At 41.5% G+C, this 19,683-nt stretch overlaps 1 protein-coding gene across 1 annotated transcript in view; it reads left to right on the plus strand.

The window, feature by feature from the left end:
- Window positions 1–4,286: 4,286 nt before the first annotated feature.
- The window catches only part of TMEM63C (transmembrane protein 63C), a 112,107-nt gene continuing 96,710 nt past the window's right edge, over window positions 4,287–19,683 (plus strand). Inside the window, exon 1 of the mRNA XM_036736229.1 lies at window positions 4,287–4,832. The gene's annotated coding sequence lies outside the window, so the exon portion shown is untranslated. The remainder of the gene's footprint in view (window positions 4,833–19,683) is intronic.

Genomic DNA, 19,683 nt, shown 5'->3' on the forward strand with positions numbered 1-19,683 from the left:
AAACAAAGGATGACCAACAAGATAGAGGCAGAGTGATGTGTGTTGAAAGGACTGGTAGTCAGGACAAAAGACTGGGTTCGAGACCTAGCTCTGTTTCTAATTCAGTCTATGCTTTTGGATTTCTCATTTTTCATCTCTGTTGTTGTGTCCTCATCAGTAAACTGGAGAGGTCAACATAAATGCTAGAATATTCTTAGTAGCTTTTTTCACAGTAGCAAAACACCAGAAACAAAGTAGGTATCTATCAATTAGGAAATGACTGAATAAATCATCATTTATACATGTAATGGAACATTATTGTTGTACCACAAGAAACAATGAATATGAGGAATTCAGAGAAACATAGGAAGACTTGGAGGAAATGATGCAGAGGGAAGAAAAAGGAAACAGAACAATATACCCAATGAGTACACTAATGTAAATAAAATAGCATTAAAGGCAATTAAATTCAGATTAAATGTAAATAATAAAGGTTCAGCAGAACAGATGCCAAAACACACCTCCATTTTCTTGGTAGAGAGGCAGGAGCACAACAGGGGCCAAATGTATACCCAGATGCATTTAGTCGTTGTGTTAACTGATTTTGCTTAATTGCTGTTTTTTTCCTTTGTGGGAGGAGTCATGTTTCTATCAAAAAATGATTACGTTGTGAAAAACATAAAACATACCCATACATATTTTGTTTTTTCTTAAATGAGGGTGTTGAATTACATGTTCTCTAAAGTTTCTTCCAGGTCTAATATCCTATATTTCCATTTTAGCTTTTATTATATTTAGTCTATTTTATTTTATTTCTCTAGTTCCCTATAACAATGAACTGAAGAAGGAAATGGCAAACCACTCCAGTATCTTTGCCAAGAAAACCCTAAAATGGGGTCATGGAGATTCAGACACAACTGAAGCAATTGAAGAACAACAACAGATATTTCTCAATTACATGTTAATCTGGTTCTTCAGCGCTTGAGAGAGTTGTGGGCAGTGGGAGGTCAACAGATCTGGTGTTGAACACCTATGCTCTAAGCAGTTTTCTAAGACTATATGTTTCAGAAAATGTGCTGCCTTGTACTGTTTGAGGAAGTTACTCAAAAGGGATCTCCATATGCCAAGAAAACATAGATCCAGTTCATATCCCTATCATATGACACTTTATAGTTACAATATAATTACATAGCACTTACTATATTTTAAAAATATTTCATTTATTTCCAATTACAGGTAAAATTTTTTTAACATTCTTTTAAAAAATATTTGAGTTTCAAATTCTCTCCTTCCTCCCCTTTTCTCCCTCCCATTGAGAAGACAAGCAATTTGATAAAAGTTATATATGCACAGTCATGCAAAATTTCCATATTAAACATGTTATAGAAAACACAGACCACAGCAAAAAAACCCAAAAACAATAAAGTAAAAAGAAAAGTATGCCTTGGTCTGCATTCAGACTCTATCAGTTCTTTCTCTGCAGATGGAGAGGATATTTTTTCACCATAAGTCCTTCTTAATTTTCTTGGATCATTTATTGCTGAGAATAGGTAAGTCATTCACAGTTGATTACTATACAATATTGCTAGTACTGTGTACAATGTTCTCCTGGTTCTGCTCACTTCACTTTGCATCAGTTCATGTAAGTCTTTCCAGGTTTTTCTGAAACCATCCTGCTCATCATCTCTTATAATACAATGCTATTCTATCACAATCATATACCACAACTTGTTCAGCCATTCCTCAATTAATGGGCATCCCCTCTGTTCTGAACTCTTTTCTACCACAAGAAGAGCTGTTATAAATATTATTTCCTTTTTTAAAAAATTCTTTGGGACACAGACCTGGTAGTGGTATTATGGGGTCAAAGAGTATGCCCAGTTTTATAGCCCTTTGGGCATAGCTCTAAATTGCTCTCCATAATAGCTGGATCAGTTCACAACTCCACCAATAATAGTGCATTAGTGCATCTCAACTTTGCTACATCTTTTTCAACATTTTTTCATTTTCCTTTTCTGTCATATTAGCCAATCTCATAGGTATGAGGTGGTACTTCAGAGTTGTTTTCATTTGCATCTCTCTAATCAATAGTGATTTAAAGCATTTTTTTTTCATCTGAAAACTATCTGTTCATATCTTTTGACCATTTATCAATTGGGGAGTGACTTGTATTCTTATAAATTTGACTCAGTTCTCTATATATTTGAGAAATGAGGCCTTTATCAGAGAAATTTCCTGTAAAAATTTTTCCCAGTTTCCTAATTTCCTTCTAATCTTGATTGCATTGGTTTTCCTTGTGCAAAAAAATTAATTTAATGTAATTAAAATTATTCATTTTACATCTTGTAATACTCTATATCTCTTGTTTGGTCATAAATTCTTCCCATAGCTATAGATCTGACAGGTAAGCTATTTCACGCTCCCCTAACTTGCTTATGGCATTACCCTTTATGTCTAAATCATGTATCTATTTGACCTTATCTTTGCATATGGCATGAGATGTTGGTCTATATCTAATTTCTACCAAAATTTTTTTCCAGTTTTTCCAGCAGTTTTTGTCGAATTTCTTGTCCCAAAAGTTTAGATCTTTGCATTTATCAAACATTAGATTACTGTGGTCACTACCTATTGCATATTCTGTACCTAATCTATTTCACTGATGCACCCTTCTCTTTCATAGCCAGAACCAGATTGTTTTGATTACCCCTTTGTAATACTGTTTGAGATCTGGTATGACTAAACCACCTTCCTTCACATTTTTTAATTGGTTCCCTTGATATTCTTGTCCTTTTGATCTTCCAGATGAATTTTGTTACTATTTTTTCTAGCTCTATAAGATGATTTTCTGGTAGTTTGATTGGTATGGCACTGAATAAATAATAATTTAGGTAGAATTATAATTTTATTATATTGGCTTGGCCCACCCATAAGCAGTTAATGGGTTTTTTTCCAATTTTTTGTATCCGACTTTATTTGTAGCGCTGAGTATATTCTAGGCATGGTGCTAAGCACTTTACGGTTATTTCATTTATTCCACAAAACAACCCTGGAAGGTAGGTGCTAGTATTATCCCCACTTTACGGATGCGGAAACTGAGACAGAGCAGTTAAGTGACTTGCCTAGGATCACACAGCTAGTTCGTTGTTGTTTAGCTTGTATCTGAGTCCAAATCTGAACCCAAATACCATGCCCCCCAGCTGGCCGAAGCTACAAAAGAACTTTATACACACATTAACAACAGCAATGATAATAACAATTAAGGTTTAGATAACACTTACTGTGTGCCAGGCACTGTGCTAAGCACTCTACAAGTATTGATTGTTATCTCACTGGAGCCTCACAACGACCCTGGGAGGTAGGTGGTATGATTTATACCCATTTTACAGAGGAAGAAACTAAGGTAAAGAGAGGTCAAGTGACTTGCCCAGGGTCAAACAGCTAGTAAGTGTTAGAGGGTAGACTTTACCTCGGATCTTCCTGCCTCCTGGCCCAGGGCTCTCCCACGGTTCAATCTATAACTCTAACGATGCCCTTACCTCAGTAAGCAAGGGTATGGTGTAATGGAAAGAATTCTGGATGTGAGATCAGAAGGTCTAGGTTTGAATCGTGCGCCTGCCATGTACGATGTAGGACCTTGAGCGAGTCACTGGTGATCACTTTGTGAAAGGAGGAGATTGAAGGGGACCACTTCCGAGGTTCCTCTGAGCTCTACATCTATTCTGATTCCCGTTTTGCAGATGAATGAACTTTCAGAGAAGGTGAGTGACTATCACAAGTTTATACAGCTAGCAAATGGTAGCAGATAAAGTGCTTGGCCTGAAGTCAGCCTCTTCCTGAGTTCAAATCTGGCCTCAGATACTAGATGTGTGACCCTGGGCAAGTCACTTAACCCTGCTTGCCTCAGTTTCCTCATCTGTAAAATGAGCTGGAGAAGGAAATGGCCAACCACTGCAGTGTCTGTGCTAAGAAAGCCCTAAATGGGCTCATAAAGAGTGGGATACAACTGAGAAGGCTCAACAAGAACAAGAGCAAAGGTAGCAGAGGATTTTTTTCCCCATTACTCTATATTTTAGTGCCTTAGAAAAGCAAACCCAAATTCACTTGCGTTTTAACTACACCACGGTGGACTCTGAAAGGCACAACTCCCTCCAGCATCTAAATAGGGAGCAGTTGTAGTGGGATTAAGCTTTGCCCCATGCAAGAAGGACGAGTACATTTAACTAGAGCCGGCCAAGCCAGAAGTGGGTAGCACTTACTGCTTCCCAAGATTGCATGGTTGGGAATTTGCAGATCGTCCCTTTGCTGGTAAAGGCTACGAGGCTCTGGGGTTGTATTTGCTGCATTGTTGCTGAAGGGAGTTGCGGAGACGCCTATTACCTTCTGGAGACCGATGTTTTTGCCTTCGTGCCCTGTGCCAGGGGAGCATCTCATCCTAACTGGTTTGGATGGATGCAGAGGGGCAGAACGTGAGAGTAAAAGCCTAGCACAGGAGCAGAGAGAACTAGGCTAATTCAGTAACAGCTGTAGAGAGGGAAGTACCTTGGCCAGGGGTAATTTGTACTTTATTGGCCAAGTGGCTCTCTGTGCCTACTCCTGGCTATCTGAATCTGATAATCCAGCCTGGGTTCCTAGGCAGGTCAGAAGCGCTGACGGAGGGGAGGGGCCGGGACCGTGAACTGACTGACACTGTCTTAGAAAGGGGAGGAGTCCGATGTAGGCTTGGGCAAGGATGCTGCTCTTCCAGTGATGCAGCGGGGAATTTGTAGACAATCCCTTGGCAGGTGGGGCTCCCTGGCTTCTTCCCTGGGCTGATCGGGAGAAGGACCGGGCAGATCCCTGCTGCCTTCTCACAGGTAGGAACATCCTTCCCGTTGATGGTACTCTGGGGCGGAGGAGTGGGTTGGACAGTGGGGAGAGGCGCGCTTCAGGGCTGGCAGGATGACTGAGAAGGCCAGGGAAGGAAGAAGGGTGGAGGGAGAGGTTGGGTGGGTATGCAGTTGGTACTGATTTAGATTCAAGAAGGGCCCTGAAATCCAACTCCAAGGAAGTGGGGAGGGAGGGAGGACGGAAGTGGAGCCTGGAGGGTGGGTATGGGTGTGGGTGTGGGGGAGAGAGTAGGGCTTGGTCTTTGGGAAAGGAACATCTTGTTGTCCTGCTGTGTTCTCCTGGACCTTGGCCTCCTGGGCAGAAATCTGAGGGTGGCACTTTCTGTAGCATCATTCAGAGCCTTATGGATGGCAGCCCTTTTGCCTTGTGCGTGGGGAAGGGGCAACGAGAACAAGCTAGCAATGGGTAAGGAGCTGGATTTAGAACTGTTTGCCACTCTGACCAAAATAAATGAGCATGGCCCCTAGGGATTTGGTCATCAGTCATGATGCTGTCAAACCAGGCAGAAGTTCCTGCTAACTTTTTTGGGGGGAGGGGGGGTGGTATCCCTGAACTGATTCCCCAGAACTCTCTGCCAAGACACTTGGAAGGTTGGGGGTGAGGGGATTGTTATTCTCCTCTTCCAACAAGCTGCTTCCTTAATCTACTGGCTTACGAATAAGGCTGTCATGGCAACGTCACTGTCAGTACTCACTGGCTCACTCCTGGTGGTGGTTTGAAGGCCCTGTTGTCCCCTTGGCCATCTGGAGTGTTGAACAGAGGAAGGAGTGGGAGAGGCCCTCACCTGCCATCTTTCACCCAGAAGCTTTCAAACAGACATCGTATGTCATCTTAGCACTAGTCTCAGGGGGAGAATTTGCAGTTTGAAGATATTAACCTCCTGTTTTATAGTTGAGGAAACTGAGGCACAGAGGGAGAAGTGACTTATCTAAGATCACAAATCAAAGCTTTAACAGAGCTGTATCTTCCAGATACTGCTTTGCCCTTTAGAGGAAGAGAATGCCGCTTTTTCTCCTCTCCCCTCTCCTCCCCTTCAGTTCTGTCCCACTTAACCTGCTGCTGTATAACATTGGGTGGGGCTTATGTGGTTCCCTGCCTCCCCATATCTCTCCTTCGTGATCTTTGAAAATAGAGATAAAGTTGCCAACTTCCCAGGCTTGCATAGAGCATTGAATGTTTATAAATTGTTTTACAAAATGAATCAGAAGTTATGAGTGCCAGGATACCTTATTTATTATGAATACTTATCTAAAATGATGGAACAGTGGTGCCTTCTCTCTTAAGGACATGAGAAGGGAGGGGTCCAGGCCAGGATGCTAGTATCACTTTGTCCTCCATCTGTCTGGTGATCTCCTGAGCTGGGATACTTACTGATATAATGGTAAGTGCTTGCTAGAAGTGAGGAAAAGGATTTTTTTTCTTTAACCATCCCAGCTCAAAGGGAAACCCCAGGAAGTATAGATTTCACCATCTGGGGAAAGAGCTAAGGCTTGAGGTGAGCTGTTTTGGAGTGTGCTCTTCCCTTGAGGGTACAAGCCAGTCATACTGTTTTCTTTCACTGACTCAGAACTTGTCTTCCTTCTCTTCTCCGTTCTGACAATTATGATAAATGGTGACTGAATTTGTAAACAGGGTCTATTGAGTCTTTTTGTGATAAGGCCTTTAGGATGACAGATAAAAGCCTGAGTGGCCTGTCCATATCCTTTAGAAGCATATCAAAAAAGGATTTTATGTTTGATCCTGGAGGTGATAAGGATCCACTGGAGTTTATTGAATATAGGGTGATATGGTCAGACATGAACTTTAGGAAGATCAATCTGATAGAAGAGTGAAGGATGAATTGGAGTAGGAAGAGACTTAAGGCAGGAGGCCCATCAGCAAGCCCAGACATAAGGTGATGAGGGCCTGCACCATTGTGGTGGCATTGTCAGAGGAGAGAATAGAGCTTATTGGACAGATGTTGCAAAGGTGAAATCAATAGGCCTTGGCAACAGATTACATATGGGAGGTGAGAGATAGTGAGGGCCTATGGGAGAGATGTTATAAAGATAATATTCATTGATTCAGATTGGCTACTCTTCTGTAATATGGAATCTTAGGGAGTTTCCTGGGCCAGTGAGAGGGTAAAAGATTCCCCTAGGGTGACATAGCTAGTATATGTCATAGCCAGGACTTAACCTGTCTTCTTAACTCCAATAGTGGTATCCACCATTCTTTGCTACTTCTCTCTCCCCCTACTGTCTTATCACAAACAAATACATGTCTCATAGCAGAATTTCCCAGCATATATACATAAAAATATGTATATACTTACAAATCAAGTAATGATAGAAAGTTCCCCTTCTTATAATCCTTTTGACCCACCCCCCAAAATCCTGTGTGTCTTTCCTCCTCCACTTCCTCCTCCTCCCTTCTTCTTCTTCTTCTTCTTCTTCTTCTTCTTCTTCTTCTTCTTCTTCTTCTTCTTCTTCTTCTTCTTCTTCTCCTTCTCCTCCTTCTCCTTCTCCTTCTCCTTCTCCTTCTCCTTCTCCTTCTCCTTCTCCTTCTCCTTCTCCTTCTTCTTCTTCTTCTTCTTCTTCTTCTTCTTCTTCTTCTTCTTCTTCTTCTTCTTCTTCTTCTTCTTCTTCTCCTTCTTCTTTTTCTTCTTCTCCTCCTCCTCCTCCTCCTCTTCCTCTTCTTCCTCCTCCTCCTCTTCCTCTTCTTCCTCCTCCTCCTCCTCCTCCACTTTCTTCTTCTTCTGTCATGTTCCACACTTCATGACCCCATTTGGGGTTTTCTTGGCAAAGATACTGGAGTGGTTTACCATTTCCTTGTCCAGTTCATTTTACAGATAAGGAAACTGAAGCAAACAGGGTTAAGTGATTTGCCCAGCATCACAGAGCTAGTAAGTATCTGAGTCCAGATTTGAACTCAGGAGGATGAGTCTTCCTGATTTAAGGCCCTGGCACCCTATCTACTGTATCACCTAACTGCCCATCTTTTCCAAAAGGCAGCTACTAACCTCGCCTCAACTGGCTCTCGTATTGATCTAGAAATCATCAAGGTAGAAAGTACTTTAGAGATCCAACTCTTTTGTTTTACAGAATGGGAAATGAGTTTCAGAAAGGTAAAGTCAGTCAATAAACATTTATTAAATGCCTACTATTCCTACTATGTGCCAGGCACTGTGCTAAGTAAGCACCGGGGATACAAAGAAAGACAGAAGACAGTCCCTGCTCTCAAGGAGTTCATAATTTACTGGGGGAAATGACATACAAAGAATTATGTACAAATGATGTATAAACAGGATAAATGAGGGTAGTCTGGTGCCATGATTAAGGAAGACTGGAACAGGCTTCTTGGAGAAGGTGAGACTTTAGCTGGGACTTGAAGGAAGCCTGGGAGGTTAGGAAGTGCACATGAGAAGGAAGAATTCCAGGCAAGGGGTGACTTGTCCAAGTTCATATAGTTTTTTTGTGTGTGTGACTGAACCAGTACTAGACAGCCTAGTCTCTTGGTCCCCCAGTCTAGGGCTTTTTCCAGTTGCCCACTGATGCCTTGGCAAGTCAGTAGCAAAACAAGAGATAATCATTTCTCTCCTTGGTACTGGCATACTTGTAACTCTAGAGCACTCATTACCAAGAGGCAAGCCCATCAAAGCAAAAGTAAATTTCTACCATCTATTGCTAGTTATTAATTTGTTCAAAAAGGAAGTATCTCAGAGGGAAGAAGCCAAGGCAATCCATTTCCCCATGACTCATATCCTTAACTCAAAACCAGATATCCTGGTTTTGGCTTCATAGAAAGGAGCAAAAAGCAGCCTTCACATCCTACACAAATGATAGCAGCTTATGATACCTTACATGGGCAAGGCATGAAGTCAGAATAATAAAAGATAATACAGTGGATTATCTGGCATGATCAGAGGATAGCAGGAATGGGTTAGTCAATCTGGTTGATTGGTAAAGAATTCCAACTAATAAGAAGTTTCCATAGATGCCAAATTTAAGAGACTTACACTACAACATAATATGTCCAACACTCAAACCAAAGCAGCTTAGTGTATTGGCAAGCAGAGTGGGACTTTGCACTTTTTTTTTCTTTTGGAGTGCTTCTCAGCACTAAGGCAACCAAGTGCTTTTGATTGAGCCTTGCCTTTGATTGAATCAAGAGTCGTTGATGACCTGCTTAAGTCACAAGAAAGCCTAAGTCACAGGAGTTTGAGTCACATGGTTGTGACCCCCTCTGACCCTGAAGAAGTATATATATGTGTGTGTGTGTGTGTGTGTGTGTGTGTGTATGTGTGTGTGTGTGTATATATATACATATATATATGCATTTTGCTTTGGAGGCTCACTCATCAGAAGAGTGTTCATGTGAAGACTCTGGGTAGTCATTAAGGAGCCCCCTCCCCAGCTTTGAAAACCCAGGTGTTGGTGCCTCTCTCTCTGGTAACTATGTATGTGTTGTCTTGGTCAGTTAGCTGGAAGCCTGTCTGTTGATTTGTGTTTATTTGCTCATAATTTCTGCTTGTAATTTCTGTTTGTGTTTTCTCTGAAGTTCAGGGTGCTGACTTTTCCCCCTGAACTAAGTGAATGATATATGTATGTTTAATTAAAGTGAGATTGTAAACCCCTTAAAGTTGCTTTCCTTAGAAAAGCAGATCAAAGAACCTGTGCTAGAAGCCCTCCTGTGTGCTGGTATTATTGGTCCTACACAACCACAGTAGTAGCAAGTAGCATTGTTGTTACATTAGCATGGTGGATAGAGTGGCTTTAGAGTTAAGAAGACCTCTTTTCAAATCCTGCTTATAATGCATGCTTGTCAAATTATTATAGGGAAAACACTTGACCTGTCAGTGCCCCAGGCAACTCTCTTAATACCATAAGTGGTAGACAGTTACAGATCTACTTTGGAAAAGGGAGTTTCCTCAGTGGGCAACAGTGTAATCACAGGTTTAGACAAAAAAACCACAACACTCAACCTATACTGGGCATGATAATAATAACTCACATTTATATTGAGGCATGAACTTAGTATAAGATTCTACTTATTGTTAAAGTCTCAGGTTAAATACTGCTATTTCTATGCAGCCTTTACAAATCTACCCTCCCTTTTGTAAACTGGATTTTTCCCATGTTGTTCCCTACCTCCATTAGATTGTTAGCTCATTGAAGGCAAAGAGCCAGCCATCTTGTTTGTCCCATAGACCTGGGATCAACTTATGCCTTTTGAGTCATTGTTGGTATACATGATAGAATGTTCGACTTGGAGTCAAGAAAACTTAGGTTTTTATCTTGCCTCTGATGCTTATAGATGTGTGATCTTAGATGAGTTGATTAAGCATTCTGGGCCTCAGTTTCCTCATCTCTAATATAGAGACACTGGTGCCTGTAATACCCACCTAGATTGGGTGTTTGGGTGGTCAAATGAGTAAAACACTTGGCAAACTTTAAGCCACCATTTAAATGTCAGGCATGATTGGTGGTGTTTTGTTATTGAATTAATATGCTTTGGGTTTAGAGGTAACAGAAGAAAGCTCAGGCCCTTTGAAAAGCAGTATATTATGAAAAGAGCGACTAGTCTAGACCAGTGCCTCATTGGACAGATTAACATATCCTAACTCGAAGGACACATTTTGAGTGTTAGGTATATTTAATTGCAGTTTAAGTCATGTGCCTATCCATCATGAAAACATAGTCATTTGGCCCTTTTTTTAAACTACTGGTCTCAGGACTCAGCCTAAAAATCCCAGGTAGTACAAAAGAATATGGAATTTTGCCATCCATGGATCTGCGATTGAATCCTGGCTGTTCAATTTACTACCTCCCATTTTTGAGAGAATATGAACTCCTTGAGGGCAGGGATTACATCCTTTTTGTCTTTGTAGCACCATTACCTAGCACAGTGTCAGGTATGTAGTAGGCACTTAATAAATGCTTGCTGATTGGTTGGTTGATTTAAGATAAGTCACTCTACCTCTTGGGCCCAAGTTTCTTCATCTGTAATCTTTGGGGGTTGGATGAGTCCCACAGGATCATAGACTTGAGATGGAAGGGATATTAGAAGTCAATTTGTCCATTTTATAGGTAAAGAAATTGAGCCTAGAGAGCTCAGGGAGGAAATAGGAGAGTCACAATTTAAATTCAATTCTTCCGACTCCAAATCCAATATCTCCCCTATATTCCCAAAGTCCTTCCAGTACCAAATTTTATGATTTACTTACTATTCCAGGAAACAGCAATACTGTGCTCAGGACAAACCTCTGTCCCCAAGGAAGGAACTATATGTGTTCTTGCCTGGCATTCACTCTGGCAAGACCAATGAGATAATAATTCTGAATTTGGAGATGGGCCTAGCGTGGGGTAAATGTCTTGGACCCTCCCCAGGTTGCTGCTTCCTAGCTAATATAGTTACCTTAGGTTCATATAGTCCCATCACCTAGCACAGTACCTGGCACATAGTAGGTACTTGATAAATGTTTGTTGATTGGTTGATTAGAATCACCCCAATGTTCAGTGAGGAAAGGCAAATGGACTTCTTTTCTCCCTAGCTACTCCCTGCCTTTATGGTCCCTGAACAGCGTTCCCTTCGGGATCTTTTATCCCCTGACATGTTGTCTTTGATGGTCACTTCATAGGATTTAGGGCTGAAAAGAATCTTAGCACTCACTATTCCAGGGGTTCTTAAACGTTTTAGTATCGTGGACCTCTTCAGCTGGCTGGTGAAGCTTATTGCCTCAGCCTCTAAGCTGATTTCATCCATTACCACCTCCATCCCACTTGAGATGGTCTTGTTCTCACTACTAACTCAAGCTCATTTTCATCTTGGTGCCTCAGTTTCCCCTCTGTAGAGATGCTTTGGGAGGTTGGGAGGATTAATGAGATAATGGATCTAAAGTGCCTGGAGCTCTTTACAGAGAGAACTTGGTGCTATTCCTTCCAAGAAGCATTATGAGCCACTAAACTGGACTGAGAGGAAATAAATGTTATCATCATATAAGTGCTTAGAGAAAGTGCGTGTGTGGCTTTTCAGTGAGGTCAGCAGATATTACAGCATGTGTTGTCACACCATTGTTCCCATCATCCCTCTTATTAGTTGTTACAAACCAGATTCATAGATTAATTCTCTTTAACTCCATGGGTTGGTTTAGACAGTAAGTAATCTTTTTCTAGATTGGGAAACAAAGGTGCATGAAAAATCATAATAATAATAGCTAGCATGTACGTAGTAATCCTCTGAGTCAGTGCCATTATCAGATGAGGCTGAGAGAGGTTACTGACTGCTCAAGGTCACAGAGGTCACTGAGGCAGGATTTGAACTCGGGTCTCACTGACTCCAAAAAGTATTTGTGCATGATAAACCCAAGTGCAGGGCAGCTAGGTGGTACAGTGAATAGAGCACTGGGCTTGGAATCAGGAAGACTCATCTTTGTGAGTTCAAATCTGGCCTCAGACATTAGCTGTGTCACTCTGGACAAGTCACTTAACCCTGTTTGCCTCAGTTTCCTCATTTGTAAAATGAACTGGAGAAGGAAATAGCAAACTACTCCATTATCTCTGCCAAGAAAACCCCAAGTGGGTTCACAAAGAGTCAGATATGACTGAAGATGACTGAACAACAAGAACAGGTTGTTGTGTTTGTCCTTCATTTTCAGAGAGGACCATGGCATCAGGGAAATGATGACATGACTTGTAGTTGACTTTAATTTGAGTGAGGGAGCGCTGTGCAAGGTCACCAGCCTCTCTTTCTCCTCCAGAGCCACCTGAGTTCAGTGACCAGATATTCATCAGGATGACTGGAGATGATTCAGGATGCAATGGGAGACCCTGGCCCTTTGAGGCTAAGGCCTCAGTTAGAGTGAGGTGACACCCATTCAGTGAATAGGCCTCTTTAAGAAGTGGTCAAGGGATGGCCCCTCTAATTAGAAAAAAAGAAAAAATCAAATACAAGAACAAAAACCCAGATGTAAGAACAGAGCTAAACAATTCCCTTTGCCTGCCCCCATTTAAAAAAATAGTGATATATTTATGTTTATGGATAAGAAATATTTATTAAGAGCCAATTGTATTTAGAACACGGTACCAAGAGGTAGAAGAGTGTGGAGGCAGGCAGTATACACAGTTTAGATTAAGTCTCAGTTCCTGAGCTCAGTGAGCTCACAGTTTACAAGTCACTTTTCATCTATGATTTCCTATGATCTTTGCAAAAGTCCTGCACAATGGGTAGAGGTATTTTTTGTGTATGCAGATTTTGCAACCAAACTAAGGCTTAGGGTGGGTTTCAGTGACTTTCCAAAGGTCGTGCAACTAATAGCAAAGCTTGGATTTGAATTTGGATCCTTAGACTCTCAGCTCCCTTCCAGTTCTGTACATGGAATCAGGAAGACCTGGATTCAAATCCTGTCTCTGTGACTTACTAGCTATGTGCCCATGGGCAAGTCATTAAACCTCTCTAAGTCCCAGTTTCCAGTTCGTAAATCAAGGCTAACAAATATCTGAATACTTATCTCCTAAAGTTATTGTGAGGCTCATAAGGACTATTCACGTAAACTTAAAAGCATCTTATCAATAGGGATGAGGTCTGTCATTCCATTTATATAGGGAGATTTCAGGTAAAGAAACCTTCTCTGCAATGGATAGTTCTAAAGAGTTACTTGGGGAGCTGAGAGGGTCACACAGTCTGTATGTGTCAGAGGCTAGATTCAAACCTAGGTAATCCTGGCTTTTGAGGCCAGCTCTTTCCACTCTTCCTCACAACAGACTCCTATCTATTTCCACACTTTCTATTAGAAAGCACAGTGAATAAAGTGCTGGACCTGGAGTCAGGGAGACCTGAGTTCAAATCGAACTCAGACACTTGTTTGCTGTGTGACCCTGGGCAAGTCACTTAACTTGTCTGCCTCATTTTCTTCAACTGTATGATAATAATGATGATGATGATAGCATCTATCTCCTAGCATTGTTGTGAAGATCAAGTGAGATAAAAGTGCCTGGCACAGTGTTTGGCACATAGTAGGTGCTTACTAAATGTTTCCTTCCTTCTTGCCTTCTGAGCTAATTGGCTCTCTCTTTCAGTGGGTCCCTTCTTTGGGGGTAGCCTCATTAAGAGGTCCTCTTGGGACTTTCATACATGAACCCTTTTGGACAGCACCTTATTCAGACTTCTGTTCTGGTGTAGGTTCTATTGGGGCCCAGCAGCTCCAGGGAATTCCCTAGATGTTATGATTTATACCACTAAATAGTCAGAAAGTTGGCTCAGAAATCCCACAGGTCATTGTCAACCCAGCTAGATTCCAAAGGAAAGTTGGAAAACAACTCAAAAGACCTAGCTTCAAATCTCAGCTCACTTACTGGCTATGTGACCTTGGACATTTTGCTTCTCTGTTATATGGCTGACAGATTGTAGGCACATATTAGGCACTTAACAAACATTTATTGATTGAGTTCTCTAATTCACTTACCACTTAGCACTGTGTATTACTGTTATGTTTGTGTTGAATCAATCTACCAAGGCTCAGAGAGGGTGACTTACCCAAGATCCCACAGATAGCAAACCCTAGCCCTGAGATGTGGACCAGAATGTTTTTAAATTAAGAGAATAGGAAAGGTGTAGATGACAGTGGACTGCAAGGTGAACCAGGAGAGCTAGATTTGCCAGAGACTATCATTTCCCTTTTCTTTGACTTAATTTTTTTTCATATCTAAAGCAAGGCATTTAGAAGAGCTGACAATGTGGCATAAAACACACACATACACACACACACACACACACACACACACACACACACTGGACTTGGATCAGGAGAATTGGGTTCAAGCCCAATCTTCGTCCCTCATTACCTGTGTGACTACAGATAAATGCCATTTCTTTTCAGAGTTTTAGTTTCCTCATTTGGAAATGAGGGTAATCATACTTTCACTACCCCTCAGGGTTGTGGGAAGAGTGCTTTGTGAACCTTTAAAGAACTCTTCTCCCTTCTAACTCCCTTCTAACTCTGATGTTACACAAATCTCTTGAGTCCAGATCAGTCATCTTCACTGGCCTTCCCCATGCTTGCAGTGCTCTCTCTTCTCATCTTTGCTTCCAGGCTTCCCTGGTTTCTTTCAAGTCCCAGTTAAAATCCCACCTTCTACAGAAAGCTTTTCCCAATCCCCTTTAGTTCTAGTGCCTTCCTTCCCATTCAGCCAGTACACAGCTCATTTGTACATAGTTATTTGCATATTGTTCCCCGTTCTCCAATTAGATTATAAGCTTCTTGAGGGCAGAGACTGTCTTTTGTCTTTCTTTGTATCCCCAGTTCTTAGCATACTACCTGGCACATAGTAGGCACCTAATAAATATGTATCAACTAATTGATACCTCTCCCCTGTCCATCTTGAATTAGCTAACTACAATTAGGGCCATTTAATGATGCTTCTAATGGAAATATGGGTTACTTTGATACTTAGAGAAATATATAAACATTAGAGCTTTCATTAAACTCTTACTATGTGTCAGGCACTGTGTTAACATCTGAGGGTATAAGTACAAACCAGCAAGAAAGTTCCAACCCTCAAACAACTTAGGTTCGAGGGCAACCAGAAAGGGAAGAAATGAGGCCTGCTGGGTGAAGCATGGTAAGGAGACAGCCAGGAAGTGGTACAGAGACTTGATCCCCAAAAAGTTACAGTGGACGTTCACCCATCATATGCAGAGTCCAAGGTTCCGGTGGGAGGGAGATGAGGATGGTAGCCAGACAGCAGGTGGCATGGTGAGGAGATGGTCAGGAAGTTGCATTGAAGCTTAGTTGTTGGCAGGATAAAGTGAAAGCTCACCTTTCAGAGCCAGGGGACCCAGAGAAGGAGTCTAGTGTTCTGGTCGGGGTGGGGGGGGGGCGGGAATCCATCGCTGCAGATCACAACCCAGTCATGCTGTCTCACTTTGTGTGACTCTTATCTGTGCCATTCTGTAAATCTACCACTCAGGGTCCACCCCACGTGACGGCCTTCTAATTGTATTAGCATTTTTGTTATTGTTCAGTTGTTTCAGTCGTGTCTGACTCTTCATGACCCTATTTGGGATCTTCTTGGCAAAGATACTGAAGTGGTTTGCCATTTTCTTCTCCAGCTTATTTTACAGATGAGGAACTAAGGCAAACAGGGTTAAGTGACTTGCCCAGAGTCACACAGTTGGGAAGTGTCTGAGGCGGGATTTGAACTCAGAAAGATGAGTCTTCCCAAAGTCAGTCCTGATGCTATATCCCCTAGCTTCCCCTTTCTTAACATTACATGGATGCCAATAGGACACGCAGGCTTCCTACCAGTTATCCTTTTTTATCTCCACATGACTAGCTTATGTCCTTTTCTGGCCATACACTAGAGAGGTCAATCAATGAGCATTGCTTAAGTGCTTACTCTGTACTTGATACCTGTCAGCCTTAGAGCCAATATGGAGACCTCCCAGGACTGTGAATTTGGTTCTAGTGTCAGCGTACCTGTGATCAGGGTCATATCATTTATTACCTTGGAGAACTTTTGATGGATGGAGCAGCTGATTGTGGAAAGAAGTAGGTTTGGAAGACCTGGACTAATGTGTCTGCAGTTTTTCCTTGAAGATTGCCTTTCCCTTACCTATCTCTGTCATTTGCACGAGCTGTCAGAAAATCCTTCATGATGGACTTATAGCCCAATAATGAGAGATCCAGGTGTCAGCCATCAGACACTGGAGATTTCCATTCCACGGCCAGACTCAGACTATGGAAGCTGACCTAAGTTTCGCCCATGGCTAAATGGAGAAGGAGGCCACTGGAGAACAGGGAGAACACCTCTCCTCACTTTAAGGGACACAGATTTGTTGTTTGATGCGCCGGGGTAATTGATCATAGAATCGTAGATTTAGAGTTCGGAGGGACCTCAGAGGTTATCCAGTACAGCCCTTCGTTTTCACAGTTGAGTAAACTGAAGGCCAGGGAAGTTAAATGGTTTACCCAAGGTCACACAGGTAGTAAGCATCAGAGGCAGCTCATGGACTTGCCCAGGGTCACATAGCTAGTAAGTGTCTAAGTCTGGATTTGTACTCAGATCTTCCTGTTTGAGTCCAGTGTTCTATCCACTGTACTGCCAGTTGTGTAAAACAGGGTATCTCAAAAGTCTTATTGCATTTTTAAACTGATTCCAGTGGGTTTTTTCACATTTTTTGAGGGGGGAAGGCAAGTCACTTAGAGTTCAGTTCTTCCATCTTTCTTAGAATGTCAGAGCTGAAATCAGCCTTACAATCTAGTCTCTTCATTATGATGTTGTTGTTCAGTCGCTCAATCGTGTCTGGCTCTTCATGACTCCATAGACCATCTTCATTATAAAGATGTAGAAAACAAGACCCAAAAAGATACTGTCACTTGCTCAAGGTCACACACATAGTTCAAAGCACTATCATTTCCCTTTTCTTTGACTTAATTTTTTTTCATATCTAAAGCAAGGCATTTAGAATCCAAATCTCATTTATCCATTTAACAAATATTTATTAAATTTCTTCTGTATACAGAATATGGTGCTATATTTTGGGGGAGATACAAAATTTGGATGATACCACTCATGCCCTGATGGAGCTTATGGTCTAGTAGGCCAATTTGACAAAAATACACAGATAACTGTAACACTAAGAACTGTGTAAGTACATTAGAGCATTCCATTCTACAAGCATTTATTATTAAGCACCAGTTGGGTACTGAGCTGAATACTGGAGTTACAAAGACAAAAATAAAATTGCCTCCGGAGACAAAATGTACACAGATAGAATATACAGCCAGGACTTGATTAATACAAATAATGAATCCCCCAAGTAGTCACATTATTCTGCTTCATACAGCATATTGCCTTTGGGCCGGAACCGATCGCCATATTTTGCACAATTGCAACTTCAAACAGTACAAATCTGAACACATGGCAGGGGGTTAATTATTTGTAGTAATTGGGACTTGTATGATAGCTATGCCTATAGAAAACTATATGAATATATATATATATATACACACTAACTGTATGAAAACTATCTAAAATGAACACAAGGTAGTTTGTGGAGGAGGCACTAGCAGCTGGGGCGACCAGGAAAGGCTATACATAGACGGTAATACCTGAATAAAGCTCTGGAAGAAGCTAGGAATTCTGGGAGGTGAAGGTGAGGAAAAGTACATTCAAAGGGTGGGGAACTGATCGTGTGAAGCCATAGAGATATAATAAGGAATGTTACATGTGATAAAGTGGCCCTCTTGTTCCTCACACATGACACAAGAAGTCCAGTTTGTACATCAAAGGGAATAATGTGTAATATACCTGGAAAGATAAGTTAGAACCTAGTTGTGAAGGCCTTTAAATGCTAAATACAGGGGTATATATTTGACCTTAAGGTAACAGGAAACTCCCAAGAACTTCTTGAACAGAAGAGTAACATGGTCACACATATGCATTAGGAATGTCACTTTGGCAGTTGTGTGAAGTAAAGATTGGAAGGGGAAAGGGGAGGGGGAGGAAGCATTACAAAATAAAATGCTCTGTGAGTTTTACAATGGTCCTTACACAGTACTGTATTGCTTCTGGTGTGAAAGTTGGACCTAGTCATCCCAGACTTCCCTCTAGCTACTTGATAAAGACTGACCTTTCATATTCTGGTGACCAGAAAAGGCAGGGAAAACATAGACCTCAACAATTGGGGAAAATCAGTCACATCTAAAAAAGGTAGAAAAAAATCCCAGTGGTAGCTGGGTTCCTAATGAACCTTCAGCCTCAAGGTTGCCATTGTCAGCCTCAGCATCCTCAAATGCTACCTTACTTCTAGGCAAAGGTGGTGCCCCAATATTCACAGGCAAGTGTGGGTGTCGTCTCTGGGTAGTAATTAGAGTTTGAGATAGTCCTGCCTCAGGGAAAACCCAGAATTAAGTCTGTTGGCTGTTGATCTGTTGGTTTCTAGCAAGATAAGTTGAAAGCTCCCCTTTCAGAATCAAGGTACCCAGGGAAGGAACCCGGTGGTCCAGTGGGAGAGAAATCCATCACTGCAAATCACAACCCAGTCATGCTTACCTTATGTGACTCTTGTCTGTGTCATCCTTCTGTAAATCTACCACATAGAGTCCATCCAATCTAATGGCCTTCCTTCAATTTTCTTGATGTTACATGGATGCCAGTAGGACATGTGGGCTGTCTACCAGTCATCCATGGTTCTCTTCAGTCTTATACACCACTATTCTCCCCACTTTTCTTCCTCCTCCACATTCTGTCCCACTCCATCATCAGTAGGAAGTCTTGAGTGCTGAAGTTCTTGTGGGTAAGGGCACACAGAAGCACTTCTGAATCTCTAAGACTATACTTCCTTTTCATTTCTTACATAGAGCATTCTATTTTCCATCTCTATACCTTTCTATTGGTTTACCCCCCTACTGACAATATAATCTCATCTCCACCTTGTTTCCTTCAAAACTCAGTTCAATACCACCTTTTACATGGAGCCTTTCCTGGTCCCTCAGCTGTGGTGTCCTCTCTCTCCATATATCACATGTCTATTTCGGATATACTTATTTATTTTCATGTTATCTCCTCCAATTGAATGGAAGCTCATTGAGGACAGGGACTATTTTCATTTTTGTCATCCTGTCACCTAGCATAGTACCTGCCAGCCAGTCAGTTAATAAACATTTATTAAGTGCCTATTATGTGCCAAACACCAGGGATAAAAAAGGTCAAATAAAATCTTTACCCAAGAGGAGTTCACAATCTAATGAGGGAGACAACATACCAACAACTATATACAAACAAGGCATATATAGGATAAATTGCAAATAATCAACAGAAGGAAGGCTTGTGTTTG

This window comes from Trichosurus vulpecula, chromosome 8 (genome assembly GCF_011100635.1).
Source record: "Trichosurus vulpecula isolate mTriVul1 chromosome 8, mTriVul1.pri, whole genome shotgun sequence".
Lineage (NCBI taxonomy): Eukaryota > Metazoa > Chordata > Mammalia > Diprotodontia > Phalangeridae > Trichosurus > Trichosurus vulpecula.